The sequence below is a fragment of the Sorex araneus genome, chromosome 10 (genome assembly GCF_027595985.1).
Source record: "Sorex araneus isolate mSorAra2 chromosome 10, mSorAra2.pri, whole genome shotgun sequence".
Taxonomy (NCBI): domain Eukaryota; kingdom Metazoa; phylum Chordata; class Mammalia; order Eulipotyphla; family Soricidae; genus Sorex; species Sorex araneus.
This window is the reverse complement of record NC_073311.1, coordinates 38,195,572-38,210,696: the sequence shown is the minus strand read 5'-3', so window position 1 is coordinate 38,210,696 and position 15,125 is coordinate 38,195,572.

The window sequence follows — 15,125 nt, the reverse complement described above, 5'->3', positions numbered from 1 at the left end:
TGATTTGTAAAGCTGGCTAATATCTTGTGTGTACTATACTGTAATATTCTTTGAAGGAAGATGATGATTTTGCTCTTTGAGGCTGGTAATTATTGTTCAAGAATCTTCTTGACAAGCTGTGAGGTGCTCTGACACATCACTGTGGGCGTTCAATTCTCCTATCACGATATAGAAATTATCCTTTGATCAACAAAGATTTTATCTTATCTCCAAGTGAGCAAGAAAAATGTTAAGACTTTAATGCATTTAGTCCTAAAGAAATTATCCATTCCTCGGGCATTTGCAAAAAGTATTAACAAGTCTTTATTTTTTTTAAATCAAGTTGGTAAATTCTTGCTTTTCTCATCTCCTTGTTCTCACATAACAGACTTGTCCACTTGAGATCAAAAGCTGGTGTAATTTGTCCCCTAGTGTTCTATTATATTGATGAAAGGGAAACTGTGGGATCAAATTAAATTAAAGTGGTCAAAAAAAGAAGAAAGAAAATAAAAATAGAACAGATAAAGTAGGGATTTTTCTGCTTTGATCCGGCTGCTCTCAAAAACAACCTTATTAAGAGTGCAGGCACCTATATTTCAAAGCAATTGGCAAAAGAAAATGTGACCTATCAAATTTAGATACTTGAATTATGAAACAATGCATCTTAGTCATTGTCCCCCTTGCAGACTGAAGTTAACTTTCAGTAGTTTGCGGAGAGCTTGTCTGAAGCTTAAGTGGATGATGCTTTGTTCTGAATCATTGTGGTGAAATGAAACTTTCCATTTTGTTCACCTTAAATTATATTGGAAGCATTTCTCTTACATTTTAGCAGTGTTATCTTTTTTTTTTTGGTAATGAGATACAGCCATTAGAATATCTTTTATGTTCCCCTGTCACTTTACCTTATTATTTTTGCTCTATTGAATGGATGGAGCTCTGCAACTATTATGTCTAGCCAGACTAAATAATGTAAATAGCTTCCCTATAAATAATGTAAATTGCTATTTCCTTATAATTAGCGTCTATGCAGGCTGCAGGAATTCATTTTGCCCATTCAAGGGGTTTTATTATCTAAAGTCTGTTAGAGAAAGAATAAAGATTAGTATTCTTGGGTCAGAGATGCAGTACAGTGATTGAGCACTTGCTTTGCATGTGTGAAACCCTGGGTTGGCTCTCTAGCGCAGAAAAAAAAAAAATAGAAAAAAAAAGGTTAGTATTTTTCTATTCCTAGTTTAGTTTGTGTTTTATTTTATTTTTTGTTTACGGGGTGCCAAGGATAAACCCAGAGCATCATGCATTTTGATACATGTGCTCTTCAAAAATGTGAAAAGAAAGAGAGAGTGAGTACATGTTCAAAAGAGGCTTCTCCAGACTGAAAATAAGTGAGGAAAAAAATACAGAGACAAGAAAACAAGATATGCATTCAAGGGAGAACACGGGCTTGGAGAGCAAGACTGGACTTTGAATTTTTAAGATACAAGAATCTCTATTTCACCCTTCCCCTAGTATTCATATTTTCTCTTTTATTCTTCTTCTTTTATCCAGTGAAATATAACCATTTATTTAGTGTATCATGCAAAGCATAGATGAACTACAACATTACCTGCAGTAAGTCTTACACAACTAGACATGATAAAAAAGGCATAAACATGTATTCTATTTATCAGATAAATGTGCTTTTATAAAGGATTCTTAAAGACTGACTAACTCAGGACAGGAAAAGGAAAGAAAACTTCTGGGGTGGTGGCGGGGCAGTGGAGGGATGCTTTTAGCCGTACGCCCCTCAATAACTGTTCTCAATCTCCTCAACAGAGACATGCCAGTTTATGATAATAAGCAGGCTGGTGCCCTATACCAAATATTGCTCAATGTGTTTTTGTTGGAATAAATAGAAATTAGATGAAGGGCATTTAGAAAGATGAGGGAAATGCCAAGTAGAGGACAAGGACACTCTGGTGGAGAGTGTAGTATTAGAATATAATATGCATCATATAAGTGGATCAACATGGAAAGTATCATGCTAAGTGAAATGAGCCAGAAAGAGAGGGACAGACATAGAAAGATTGCACTCATCTGTGGAATATAAAATAACAGAGTAGGAGACTAATACCCAAGAATAGTAGTATATAATACCAGGACGTTGGCTCCATAGCTTGGAAACTGGCCTCACACGCTGGGGGAAAGTCATCCCAGATAGAGAAGGGAGACCAAGTAAAATGTGATTGGAAATCCCACGAGGGGAGGGAGATGCATGCTGACAGTAGACTAGAGACTGAACATGATGGCCACTCAATACCCCTACTGCAAACCACAACACCCAAAAGGAGAGAGAACAAACTGGAATGCCCTGCCTCAGAGGCGGGGTGGCATGGGGGAGGGATACTGGGTTCATTGGTGGTGGAGAATGGACACTGGTGGAGGGATGGGCTCTCAAACATTGCATGAGGGAAAAACAAGCATGAAAATGTGTGAATCTGTAACTGTACCCTCACTGTGACTCACTAATTAAAAAATAAATAAATTTTTTAAAAAAGAATATTATATGCATCAAACCCTAACATTAACTGTATTGTAAATCACAATGCCTTAAATTAAATTAAAACATAAAAAAATACCAAGTCTGGGCCAGAGAAATAGTACAGAGGATAGGGTAGTTGCTTTGCACGTGGCCAATCTGGGTTTGGTCTCTGACATTTCATATTATTCTCCAAACACCACCAAAAGTGATGATTCCTGAATGCAGAGCCAGGAGTAAGCCCTGAGTGTTGCTGGGTGTAGTCCCAAAGTCAAAACCAAACAAAACCAAACAAAAATAACACCAAGTATTCAGCACACAAAGGAGGTTCAATTCTCCAATGATCAATAGACCTAAGAACCAGAGAGGCTAAGGGGGTGGTGGGAAGGGTCTGGTGGGAAGGGTCTGTTGGAACAATGATGGAGAGAACTTGACTCACAGATGGAAGGATTGATGTAGCGGTCCTGTAGGTATAAAATAATCATTTCAGTACTACTGTAAAATATTAAACCTGGACTTTAAAAAATGAATTTAAAAATGACAACAACAATCAGTCTCATATGATAAGCTGAAGTAAAGGGTTTTAAAAAATAGGAGTCTGAGTGATAGTATATCAGGTAGAATAATTGCCTTGTGTGCCATCAACCCAGTTTTGAACCCTGGACCCCATATGGTCCTCCAACCCTGCCAGGAGTGATCCCTGAGCATAGAGCCAGGAGTAAGCACTGAGCACCACCAGATGTGGCCCCAAACCAAAACCAAAACCAAAGCAGAAGTTTCTAAAAATGACTTAAGTTGGGCCAAAGAAATAGCTCAAGTGGTAGAACATATTTCTAGCATGTCTGAGGTTCTAAAATAGATTCCCTGTTGACCTTAGCAGCACTGAGTCCAAGCACCAAATTACCAGGCCTGCTCTGAAGGGCCTGATATTGTCAGGAGTGACTCAGTGGTCCCTGAGCTACTGGGATACAGCTTCTCCCAATCCCCTACTCTCACAAAAAGCTACAAAAATGAAATACAAAAAAGAAAAATATTAATCAGTTTGAATACATTAAGGTTCACTTTTAATAGAATAAAAGATACCACAGCAAAAGCAGAAAAGCAAGCCATTGCTGGGGAAAAAATACATGTACTATATCTCTTATTATGTGGTTACATTACTTCCTACTGATAAATATCAATTGTAGACTCAAGAATGATAGAAAAATGCTGCTTGGTAAATTAATACAGGCTATCATTGGAAGTTAGAATAATCAAGATTTACCACAAGAGACCAGAAACATTATTCATGACAGACAGAAATACAAGTTTCCTATCCCAAAATCCTCACCAGTGCTACACTGTTCCAGATAATAATATTCCTGCACCTTAAAGTCTTTGAACAAATGTCTGCAATTCCTCAGGAATATAGTGTTTCTTCAAACTTAGTGCTTCAATGAGAACAATTTCCATTCTTCCCTTTAGTCCTTCCATGCTTAAGATCTTTAGGGTCATGTGTCAGGGACTGCTAAGTACTCAGTCTCCTCTTCAATCAAAAGTTCCTATTTTATAAACTGCCTAAGATCTAGAATCTTAGAGGAGGCATTAGGGTCACAATTTTCCATTGCAACAATTAATATTAGACTTTTGCTTACCATTTTTTGTATTTTCTAATATTATACATTGAGCAACCCTTTGATCGCTAGTTTAATGGATCTTACCTCTATAATACTAAGATCTAACTGTTAGATAAAGTCAGAGATTGGTTGTCACTCTAACCTGAATTTCCTTTATGGCAATTATGTATCATCCTAGCCATTGTTAATAGCTATTTCCTGAAACTTGATGTTCTGGAACTGCATTGCACTAACCCAACTTGTTGTCAATATCAAGCTAAATTTCATAGTAGAATTCTCAGTTGTCAGGCTTGGTGCTTTCCTCATTACTGTATCTCTTACAAGAATTCTCAGTGAGAATAACAGTATCAGTCTTTTACAGGTAATATGCACTGTGGAACTGTCTTCCCATTGTTCATTGATTTGCTCAAGCAAGCACCAGTAACCTCTCCATTGTGAGACTTGTTGTTACTGTTTTTGGCATATTGAATACACCACGGGTAGCTTGCCAGGCTCTGCCATGCGGGCCGGATACTCTCAGTAGCTTGTCAGGCTCTCTGAGAGAGACGGAGGAATCCAACCTGGGTCAGCCGTGTAAAAGGCAAACGCCTTACCCGCTATGCTATCGCTCCAGTCCTTCCGATAATATAGCCTAGTCAAACACAGCCTAAACATAGATGTACATAGTAAATTCATTTGAACATTTCACCTCTCTGAACCCTCTGACCCCTCCTCAATATATTGGTAACCAGGAAGCTTTGTCGTTGCTACTTCATTTGATGTAAAACAGAAGTCATTGGGTTATTTTAATTAAGAATCTGTAATAATGAATGATTACCCTCATGTTAATAAATTTGACCCTCTCTCGGTTTATACTACATGCTCCCTTCTCTAAAATAACCAAGAAAGACTCATACACATTTCCCTTGGATTCAGAGAGCTCCTTTTAGCCAAAGTCTGCCATTCCTTTGGCATGTGGGCTATTTTACTCCCAGAGCAGAACTTGTGCTTTCCTGCTTGCATTCTGCTGAAACCTGACTTTGGTGCTCGGCCAGGAGACAATGAAGGGTGTTGGGGGCCTATCTTGAGGAAAACAAGAATCATCTTGAAAGGCACCTGCTTCAGATTAGGTCACTGTGTGTTCTCCCAAGCGAACAGAGGTTGTTTTTCTCCAAGAAGTGGGGATATTTCTGCCATTCTGTGAGTTCAGAAGAATTTGAGAGCTCAAAATACTTAATTTTGTTTACTTAGGTATTTCCATTTCAGATCTTTTATTAGAATCCCTGCTATATAATCAGATCTAGGCGGTTTTCAGCAGTTTACCCTGAAGTTGTTCTGGTCTTTAAGCAAGGTATTCTGACTTTCCAAACATGGTGTAAATTATCAATTTACTAATTAAATCTAGGCATATATATAAGGTTACATATGTATATAGACATATATATACAGACAGATAATCATAAGATTTCTGATGCTTTAAAATAATGGATACCTTAGCCCCTTTCATAATATTCCCCTAATACTGATTAAGCATAACTATTTGATCTCCTTGCTATCTACCTGTATATTATCACAATTAAGCCATAGGTGAAATCGATTCATGACAAGGCTTATTACCTACCACAATCACTGGCTCCTATTGTTTTCAGACAGTGTTAGGTTTAGCTTTCATAGCCTCTTCTGAAGGCATATTCTACAGCTCATTCCTGCTATAACAAACTGGCTTCCATAGAAAACATTGTGAGGCCAAAACTTAAGTGCAAGTGTGCTGTACTTGGTGGTATAATTGCCATGAAACAAGAGCAAAAGGAAAGGAAATTAATACTACGATGGTTAGTTTTATGTATCCATTTGGTTGGACTAAGGAGTGCCCACATATCTGTGAAAACACTATTTCTGGTATGTTTGCAAGAGTGTTTCTAGATAATATTAACAACCGAATTCAGAGTAAAGATCATTGTCACCCATGTAGGTGAGCTTTAACCAATCCATAAAGACCCAGAAAAGCAAACAGCAGAGGAAGGGTGAAATTGCTCTCTGTTGAAGCCATAGCATCCGTCTTCTCCTACCTCAGCCATCAGAACTCCTAGTCTTAGACTGGGACTTCTACTGATGTTCACTTATTCTCAGGTCTTCGGACTCAGGCTATTTGCAACACTGACTTTCTGCAGATGACAGTTCATCTCATAATTACATTAATCAATTCTTAATTATAAATACATCTATATCTATATATAATTATTCTAAAAGTAATTTGTTTTTCATATATATCACCTAAGGGATTTGTTTTTCTGGGAAACCCTAATTAATACACATATTGGCACATGTTGCCAATGTACCAACATTCTAGAGATGTGTTATTGTTATACAAAGACCTTTAATTATGGAAGTGGCTTTGGAACTGGGTGATGAGCAATTGCTACAGTTTCTAGTTACATGTTAGAAAATACCTATACTGCTGTGAATGCGCTTATTGTTAAAAGTGATTCTAAAGAAGGCTCAGAAAGAGAGGAAGAGAGCTATAGAGAAGGTCTCAATCTTCTTAGCAAACATTAGATTAATCCTGAAAAGAATTTCTGTGAAAATATGGATACAGAGCCCCTTTAATAAAGTCACCTTGAACAATGAAGGAAAAGCTATCCTTGTGACAACAAACTTGACTGGACTCATTCTAGTGTTTTGCCAAAGATAAAATGTGTGAACAATGAAATTGGACATTTAGCTGAAGCTATTTCTATGCAAAGTGTTGAAAGTAGGGTTTAATTGCTGACTACTTAAAAAATGTGAAAAGAGAAAAAAAGACATGCACTCAGAAAGGGAAACAGAACTTATAAATGGGGGAATTTTCATCCTGTTCATTTTGTGAAAATTGAGGAAGCTTGTTTAGAAGAGAACAGTAAAAGTGAAAACAAAGGACCATTAGTATATATGGCTTAGGCCCTGCAACCTATTGTAGAGCTATTGTTAAAGACATTGGGAAAAGTGACTCTGCTGTAAATTCAGATTGTAGAGGCTGCCCCTCACTCCATCAGTGTCCTAGGATGCAAGGGTGCAGGGGACAGAGCAGTTTCTCCACTGACCCAACCTTAGTTCAAACCTTCATCCTCATCCAGTAAGGTTTCTGAAACAGAATCAGTAACTACTCTCTCTGTCTCTGGTCTGGCCACTCTGCAACCCATGATTCAAAGTGACCAGAATGACCTTTTCAAATGCCAAGCTAATCATGGTAACTCAAACAGCTTGATGTTATTCCTTGGAACTCTATGACCTTTAATTCTCTAGTTCTAAAATTGAAAGACTTTCCTGATAATCCAAACTGGGATTTTCAACCTGGGATTCTCTTAGTCCTGGAATGTACCAAGATATTCCAGGAACAGGAGAATGTATGGTTTTATGCAAGTCAATATTCTGATCTTCCCAGAAATAATTTCCTCCCTTCCATATCATGTATGTATCTTGAAAGGTACGTACAAGGTTCTCTTTTCTTTTTCCCTTTTGTCATTAATCTGTGTGTGTGTGTGTGTATGTGTGTGAGAGAGAGAGAGAGATACCCGGCAATTCACAGGGGTTACTTACTCCTGGTTCTGCATTCAGTAGTTACTCCTGGAGGTGCTCAGGGACCCTATGGGATGCCAGAGATCAAACCCAGGCTGGCCATATGTAAGGCAAGAGTACTACCCACTGTACTATGGCTCTGGTCCTGGTCTTTTCCTTTGACAAAGCAAAGGTGCCTGGAATCTTCTATTAGTTATTGATAAAACAATTTAACCTCCCCATGCATTGTATTGTGTATTATCAATACTACAATCATAAAGCCACATCATTTATTTTAAATACATGAGAAAATGTAGAATTTGGGGAAATTCTCTTAGGGGATAAATAAGGAAGATTGAAAGTCAGTATCTAGCTCATTTGCCATAACACCTTACCCATATATCCACCAGCACAACATCCCCTTCTCAACACACACACATACACACACTTTCCCAGCTCCAGCTTTTCCCAGGGATTCAGTATATCTAACTCTATCAGTTCCAGCTCCTTAGAAATTCTGTCTCACCCTTTCCCCCAGGCAATGATGACTACAACGCTTAAGTTTTGAACATATTATGTACAAAAAGGTATGTCTTCATTTTGCTGTGCAGGGGCTTCACTGAATTTTCCTCTAATGTGTGAGCTTTTGATTCTAACTACACTTTACAAAATAGCCTTGAAGGAAAGTGTATTGTTTTTATTTGATTTTCATGATCATTATAGTGTTTTCTGCTAAGACTTCTCTCCTTTCAATGCTCAAAAATAGTCGATTTTCCCTTGCAAATTTGCATGTTTATTTCTAAGCATTGCTGAAATAACAGTTTTAAGTGGCTGGTTATTACTCAGGTGTTCTGATTATAAAACAAAAGCAACAAAGATATAATTATTGAGCTCCTGTAATAAGCAAACATCGGCACAGCTTTTTTGTCTAAGTTGATAGTTCTGCTTTATAGTGGTGGTCACATTACTGTTACCAAACTCACTGACAAGTCATCGTGGGGATGGTAACGGGGAGAGTAGGGACACACTCTAGAGCCAGACTGCCAGACTGGTTTAACCCTCTGTAATTTGCATACTCCTGGAAAGTTTGTTTGACCTCTCTGTGAATCAATTTTCCCATCTACAACTGAGAACATAAGAATAGTAACTACCTTAGAGGGTTGTGGTAAGAATGAAAAACAATTTTTTTAAGAATGAAAAAAATAATAATAAGCCAGTAAAATGCCTCGCCTGTAATTTATCTTTTGGGAAAATGCAAAATAACAGTTGGTAAGGTAACAAGATTATGTTTCAACAGACTTGCTTTTGGGATTCTGAAACTCATAAAGAAGCTGATTTTGATTGCATATAAATGTGGCAAAATTTTTTAGTCCTAAACTTCAAACCTCTTCCCCAGACTCCTATCTCCACCAATTGTCATATTTTGAAGTACTTACATGTCTGGAAAACTCTTTCGGTTAGGTCAGATAGTAAATATTTTAAGGTGAGGCCATAGACCTCTATTATCAATGAATTCTGCTATTATATCCCCCAAACAGCCAATAACAATATCAGTGTGCTTGTACTCCAATAAAGCTTTATTTGAAAATGATAGAATTTTAGATGTCAGACCATTGATTGCCCACCCTCTTAGATGTGACACTATACTTATTTTACCTTGTGAATTTGATTATTTCTAGTAAACATTATGCTCATAGTAAAAAGATAGACTCAGTTGTCAAACAATAGACTAGAAAAATAACACGTGAAGTATAGAGTTTAAGTACATAAAAAAGCAGGCGAAAAGCAGATGAGAAGCAACTGTAGATGAGAAACATGATGCTCCAGCTCCCAAAGGTAATCATTTAGCAGAAAACAGTTGAAAACAGGCACAAGTTAACCAATGAAAAACTACTCAGCTGTAAGAAAAAATGAAGTCATGAAATTTACTACCATATGGATGAGGCTGGAGAGTATCATGCTGAGTGAATTCAGTGAGAAGGACTGGGACAGACACAAAAAAAATCTCTTATATGCAGGATATGACGAAACAGAATAGGGGCAAACAAGGCCCCGAAGCAACAGAAACTAAAAACTTGTCTTCATTAGGAAGCCTACTATGGGGACTGGAGTGATAGCACAGTGGGTAGGGCGTTTGTCTTGCACACGGCCTACCTATGTTCGATTCCTCAGTCTCTCTTGGAGAGCCCCACAAGCTACCGAGAGTATTTCGCCCGCAAGGCAGAGCCTGGCAAGCTACCTGTGGTGTATTTGATATACCAAAAAATAGTAACAACAAGTCTCACAATGGAGAGGTTACTGGTGCCCACTCAAGCAAATTGATGAACAACGGGATGACAGTGCTACAGTGTTATAGTACCATGGGGATGGGAAGGGTGTGTAAGGAAGGGGCTTTGGGAAAATGGTGGAGGGAAGTGGATATGTGGGTAGAGGGTGTGGTTCCAGAATAGTTTATATATGAATTTCTACTAACATTTTGTAAACCATGGTGCCCATGTTTAAAAATATTTTTTAAACAAGCACATGATTCATGTTCTGCATCATATGTGTTTCATATACATATATATGCATATATATGGGGAGAGAGATAACAATCTCAATGATTATATATTTACATATACTTATCATAATTAACCAGAGACATAGATAGCACCTAGGGGAGTGTCTATAACCCCAAATAGTATCATAAGTTTATTGAAATAATATATTGTTATTCTCAAGGTTAATGGGAAAATTATTTATCTTCTTATTAGAATTCTTATTTTCATTTTTTATAGAAATAACAGCGGCTACAAGTATTCTTTTTCCAGGGGTCAGAGAACTAGCTCAAATGGCTGAGTGAACATTCTGCATGTAGGAGGCCCTGTTCTGATTGGCATCTCTGGTTCCCCAAGTGACCCCTATCAGTGGACAGGGGTACCCTCCAAGCAAAATGAACAAAAACAAAATTTTTATGAAGAGAATATTTTTTCCAGAATGGGGATGTAGCTAGATGGTAGAATACTTGCTTTCCATGTACAGGGCCCTGGGTTTCTGGCACTGTCAGAAAAAACACATTTCCTCAATATTTTCAAGTCTTTTACTTGTTCTTCTTCCAATGTTAACAGATGCTTTCTAACATCAAGTTAATCATTTATTTGCCAACCTTTAGCTCCTTCACTATGACTCCATTAAACCATAAAGATCAATCAAACTGTGATTGAATGAACTAAAGAGCAAACTAGAAGCAGTGAGTAATTGCTAGAACCTATTAGTGAGGCTGGGGATTGTGTGTGTACATGTTTGTGTGTTGTTATTGCTGTATAATTATTGTACCAAGTGCTTAGTACAGTGATTGACACTGTCAATCCACAAACACATGTTAATGGATGAATGAATGAATGAATGAGTAAATAAACAAAAACAAGATAATGAAAGTGAAAGATAAAGAAAGACAAAGATTTGAGAATAAATATTTGTCTTCAAACCTCAATAAATTCTAGTCTTCAAACCTAACTCGAAAAAATGCAAATGATGTTAGTATTCAAGATAAGAGCTGTAGGAAATGATCAAAGAGTTGCTGTATAATATTTGGGTGGGTAGCTGATGCATGTAAATCTCCTTTACTCAAAAAACCATTCCCAAGTATCTTGTTAATATTATGTGTGTTACCACAGTCCAGGTTCACTGGACCAGGGATGAACACTTCACCAAGATAAACAAATAAGTTTTTTTTATCCTGGGGAATCTGAGATTCTGAGAAGAATAGAATTGGTTGTAAAGTAGTCAAGACTGCCAAGAACTTGGAGGAGTAAAGAAAAGAGAGAAGAAAAATATCTTGGTAAATTGGAGAGACTTGTTGCCAGTTAATGAGTGTCTCAGTCCTTATCCCATTCTTGAACAAAGACTTCTGATACTGTATTGGCCCCAGATATCTTCAGAATAAATTCACTTGTAGGGAGAGAAAGGCAAGTATCAAGCTGATTTTCTTACATATATATATAAGAAAAAAATATATATATCATACTATATGCATATATATACATGCGTATATATATGCATGTATAATTTGAATCACTGTGAGATACAACGCTTTCATGTTGGAGTTTCAATCATACAATGATCGAACACCCATCCCTCCACCAGTGCACATTTTCCATCACCAATTTCCCCAGTATTTCCCTCCCCCCAATTCCCAACCTTCCCTCTTTTTCTATGGCAGACAACTTTCCCCATACTCTCTCTCTACTTCCTACTATTGCAAATTATGGTTTGCAATACAGACACTGAGAGGCTATCATGCTTGGTCCTTTACCTAATTTCAGCACACATCTCCCATCCCAAACAATCCCTCCAACCATCATTGACTTAGTGATCTTCTCTCCATTCCAGCTGCCTTCTCCCCATAGCTCATAAGGCAGGCTTCCAACTATGGATAAATATTCCTGGTGTCTACTGTCCTTGGGTGTCAGTCTCATATTATTTTATACCAAAATATCATTAATGAGACAGGAAAATAGATGGCATATTTATTTTTGACATGTTTATGAGTTTTTCTTCCTACTTCAGAAATACAGGTAGATACTCTATTTTGCCATAATTTTCCTACATTCTCCAGTATATTTTTAATAAGTGTCCAGGCATTTTCCTTCTAGTCTTTTAAGGAGATATTTCACCTGGGCACATTTCCACTACCTTAACCCTTAAAGAGAAAAGGCCATCCTTCCCAGATTGCAGAGTATCATATCTATCCATCTCTTTAGAGTGAATAGCCCTGTGAAAAAGGCTATTCAAAAGGTGTCTGGTCAAATACAGCATTATAGACAAAGGTTTTTTCTCCTGTACCTGTGTCTAGAAACTATGATGTTATTTTCTTAAATAAAAGTAAATCCTGGGATAGGAAACACATATACAAAAAAGGCACTTTTGGGTTAGAGAATATTATACAAGCAATGACATGCATGTCATTTTTTAATCATTTCATGACTTCAACACCTCTTCACAACACCTTGAAAAGAGTCTGCAAATTTCAAGCCAACTCTTTGCAAATTGATTTCTTCATGTCACCAGGCTCCACAGACTCCCAGCCCACGCTCTTTCAGTTGCTAAGTGCACTGGATTGTCACAGTATGTTCCAGAGGCTGCAGATTCCTCTGGAACACAAAAGATGTGCTTCTAATTGGAAGCTAAGGACTTGCCTTTCACATACAGTATTTTCTCAGAAAAAAAAGGTAAAGCTTATAACTCTAAAATTCAACATTATTTTACAACTTGGATTCACATATGACTATCCGTTTTTTTTTCAATCATTAGTTTTATTTCATTAGGAGCAAAGAATGTAACATACCACTGAAACTATTCCTCATGTGCATTGATAATTACTACTAATGAAACACATTACAAGAGTCTTTAAGTTTTCTAAGTCAGAAACACAAACAAAAACTTTAGACAATACTTTAAGATAGGTATATTGGATGAGAAAAAACTATGGAAAGGGAAAATTTTTAATTTAGTGGTTTTTGTTTGTTTTTTGTTTGTTTGTTGGGTCATACCCAGCGATGCTCAGGGGTTACTCCTGGCTCTGCACTCAGGAATGACTGCTGACTGTGCTTGGGGAACCGTATGGCATGCTGGAAATCGAACCTGGGTCAGCTGCATGCAAACCAAATGCCCTACCCACTGTGCTATCGCTCCAGCCTCCAATTTAATGGTTTTATATGAATACATACATACATATTGAGAGAGCACAACAGCATAGGGTCTAATAAAATAAAAATACAGACCACAGAACCGAAGAGTTAGAGATTAGGAAAAAAGATGGGCTAATCATTTATTCATTTAATTAATTAATTAATAAGATGGGGGCTCCTTTTTGGTCCTCATGAGCTGACCTCTCCTGCTGACCCTTCGCCCTCAACAAGTTTAATCAAATATTTTCCAAAAGAAAAATACAACTCTATATAGTAAATTGTAACCCGTTACACTACAGTGCCATATCACTTCAACGTATGTCATTAAACTTAATAGCACTGTAGAGCTGTGGTCCCGTTGTTCATCCATTTGCTTGAGCGTGCACCAATAACGTCTCCATTGTGAGACTTGTTGTTACTGTTTTTGGCATATCGAATACACCAAGGGTAGCTTGCCAGCCCTGCCGTGCGGGCGGGATACTCTCAGTAGCTTGCCGTGCTCTCCGAGAGGGATGAAGGAATCGAACCTGGGTCGACCTCGTGCAAGGCAAATGCCCTACCCACTGTGCTATTGCTCCAGTCCATTAAACTTAACATTTTATTTTAATATTATAACATTACAGCAAAGTAATTTTTAAAAAATAAGCAACTCAGGGCTGGAAAGATGGTACAGTGGGCAGAGCACTTGCCTTGCACACAGCTGACCCAGGTTTGATCCCCAGAGCCCTATATGGTACCTCAAGTCCCTCCAGAAGTTATTCTTATTTCAAGAGTAAGCTGAGCACTGCTGGATGTGACCCCAAAACAAAAACAAAACAAAATTAAAAATTAAAAAAATCAAACCATACTTAATAAAAAAGTGACTTTCCATAATTACCACCACTAGGTGGGGTAACTACAGTCACATTATAGTGTCTTCTCACATTTTTAAAAGAAGCACATTACAAATATTACAAATACCTTTTTCTTAAATAAAAATAGTATTATGCTATAAACAGAGACAGTATAGCACAATGCCTGAGAGAACAGGCTTTTGCAATGCCATCTTAAATCAAATCTTAAACTCTGCCACTTTCTAAATTAAATTTCAATTTCATAGCTCAAAACCAAAATCCTTTTTAATTTAATATTTTAATTTAGGCACCGTGATTCACAATTCTGTTGGTAGTGGTGTGTCAGGCATGCAATATTTCAACACCATCCCCACTCCAGAGTGGCAGCATCCCTCCATCTCCATATCTCTTTCCTTACCCCCAACCCACCCCTAGGTTCTACAGTCCTACTTTCAGGGCTGTTTCCATTTGATACTAAAATTCCTAGTTGTGAAAGTATAAAGAAGATTAGTACACACCTTATACAATTATTATAAAGATAAATACTCATAATAAATAAATACAGGGCATGGAACAATCTAAGAACTCAGTGTTAACAATTATCATTTAATTTGTGTTATTTTACTAGAAATTATATTATGGTCCTCCTTCATCCTCTTATTTTCTTACAAAAACTAAACAGTACCATAGTATGAATTTTTTCTAATTCACGGCATACACTGTTCTGCTATTCTATAAACAGATCACTGTCTGTACCACTGTTATCCCATTGCTAATCGGTTTTCGATTTGCTCTAGTGGGGACCAGTAACATATCCATTGTGAGACTTGTTGTTACTGTTTTTGGCATATTGAAGATGCCACGGGTAGCTTGCCAGGCTCTGCCATGTGGGTGAGATACTCTCAGTAGCTTGCCAGGCTCTCCAAGAGTGGGGGAGGAATTGAATCCGGGTTGGCCATGTGTAAGGCAAACACCCTACTTGCTGTGTTATAGCTCCAGC